Source organism: Dipteris shenzhenensis, chromosome 14 (genome assembly GCF_047967505.1).
Source record: "Dipteris shenzhenensis isolate YYH24624 ecotype China chromosome 14, Dip_SZ_1.0, whole genome shotgun sequence".
In the NCBI taxonomy this organism is placed as follows: Eukaryota; Viridiplantae; Streptophyta; class Polypodiopsida; order Gleicheniales; family Dipteridaceae; genus Dipteris; species Dipteris shenzhenensis.
In genome coordinates, this window is record NC_141609.1 from 11,315,841 (window position 1) to 11,318,078 (window position 2,238).

The window sequence follows — 2,238 nt, forward strand, 5'->3', positions numbered from 1 at the left end:
ATAGATTTTGAGCCAAGGCTTTTTTACTTTTGTCAGAATTGTAGTTTAATATTGCAACATTACATGTAGTAATTTTATAAATGTATTCTCAGAAATGTCGATTACATTTTAACACTACATGTAGCAATTTATATATATAATTTTGATAAAAGCTAGACTAATGATTTGTTGTTCAATAATACCGTATTTTAATATTATTTCCATTTCAGACGTGTTTTTTGCATCTTTTCAGAAAGTGAAGAAGACGTACATACTTGGTGCGTACACGAATTTGGATGCTCAACTTGGAATACGCAGAGGGAAGGCCCCGTTCCCTCGGATTATAACTCTTTGGGGAAGGAAGCGCGCCACCTTCCCGCCCACACTGTGTGGTTATATAAAGTATATTATATATATGTATATATATGTTTTGAATTTCACCTTGTTTGTTGACTTTTGCTTTTGCATATTCTAAATTCTTATCTATTTCTGTGTTGAGGTACTCGTCGCAAGAAGGGGATGCTTAAACACCGACATTTGCTCGGACCTACTATTGCCTGCTTAGTTTATACTCAGGTATTTCTCTTTCTTGACTTTCAAAACTTACAAAAATCATATTTTTTGGTTTTCTTCCATCTCCTTGAACCACGTGTAACGAATATGAGCCCCTAGATTGATTTTAGCCCTTACGAATACGAGCCCTTAAATTGATTTTTATCAATGTCAATCATTAGGTTTTATTCAAATAGTGTCAAAACTCGTGGGTAAAAGCATATCTTTGCTTTTTAAACGCAAAAAAGCAAAAAACATACAATTCTGATATTCTCAACTTACTTTTTTCATTTCAATTTAAAACATTGTTAATTTAATTCGACTTATTATAAATTCGTAATTCATTCCGCCTTTCCGCTTAGGCATCCTTTCGCACCCTAGTTGGCTCAAGCTATCAAGTTGATGATTGCAGGAAGTTGTGGGTAGTTAATAGCTCCTTAAGCCATGTTCAACCTTTTTGTGGGTAGTGGTTACTAGTACTGTGTACACTCTCTTTCTTGCTATGAATTTTGAAGCACCATCTTTTCCTTGTGCTTCCCCTGTTTCTTGTATCCAGACCCTGACCAAGGTTGCTTGAGAGGCAATGGGCATCATTCTTTTTTCCACAAGAAGCGAAAGGAAGCCATGGATTGATTGAAGCGCCATGGATTGACTGAACGTTCAATGGACTGCTCAATGCTATGCCTTCAAACTAGGGGGAAACGCATTCGACACTACAGAGTAGGGAGGTCTTTGTCTGAGTCTTGTCCCTAGCTCAAAGGTTTGCACGAACTGAACTCTATGGTCGTATGTTTGGAAACCATGGCTTCTATGCATCAGCTCTCTGTTGTGCCCTATTTGCTTCATCAACAGAGTCGCCTTACGCCCCATGGGCTGCAAATCTTTCCAAAAATCTGAGCAAGGCGCAATCAGTTTCAACATTTGGCCTTCAGGGCTCGAGTCAATGCTTCAAAGTTCACACGGTTTGTTTTCTTTCTCCTAACAAACGCTCACGGCTCAGTAGTTATGCTCAAGTTCCTTTTCTCGGCAGTGGGTAATAGGTATGACTAGAAAAGAAGTGATTGGCATTAGATCTGCATTGCCAACGGCCGTGAGAAATTTTTCTAATCTCTGTGTGCATTCGGCAGGACTTGGGAGTCACTGATCATCGTTATTTTTCTCAAAATATAACAGGGCCAAACTTCTAAGCAGATAAAACGGTGCTTGTGACGGGAGCAGGTGGTTTCTCTGGTTCGCAATATTCCTACGATGGATGCAAGGTATGCCCACTGGTCTTTCGAACTACAGTGAATGCTTTGAGACTTGAGTTGTTTAACGTTATTCGTTCTGCGTCAGAGGTCTCGTGCAGTTCGTGCGTTTTTCCAGAATCCCATTCTTCTAAGTTCTAAGTCCACACATTGCTCTTTTTGCACTCCATAGTGCATGACTCTGTAGCCCCTCAACGATTGCCCCTGGATTCTGGAACGGTCAAGCACCAATGATGTTGTGCAGTGTGGGAGAAGGCATGTGGGAGAAGGCAGCATGTCCGCCATATGGAAGGGAGAATGATAGGGACAAAGGGCACATTGTAAATGCAAAGGATATATTATAGTAGAGCCGCAAGCGCATACTGCATGCAAGACCTTTGAATAGAAAAGCGAAGAACGATAGTCTACAAACAAGAAAAAACCCACGCAATGGCCGATTACAACCGCATATCCAAGAACA

The 2,238-nt window shown here is 40.3% G+C and overlaps 1 long non-coding RNA gene across 1 annotated transcript; it reads left to right on the top strand.

Annotated features, from left to right (window-relative positions):
• Positions 1 to 1,149: 1,149 nt before the first annotated feature.
• On the top strand, positions 1,150 to 2,027 carry LOC147894189 (uncharacterized). Its single transcript, XR_015542071.1, has 3 exons — positions 1,150 to 1,493; positions 1,705 to 1,790; positions 1,951 to 2,027. It is a non-coding gene; the product is annotated as an uncharacterized LOC147894189 (long non-coding RNA).
• The last annotated feature ends 211 nt before the right edge of the window (positions 2,028 to 2,238 follow it).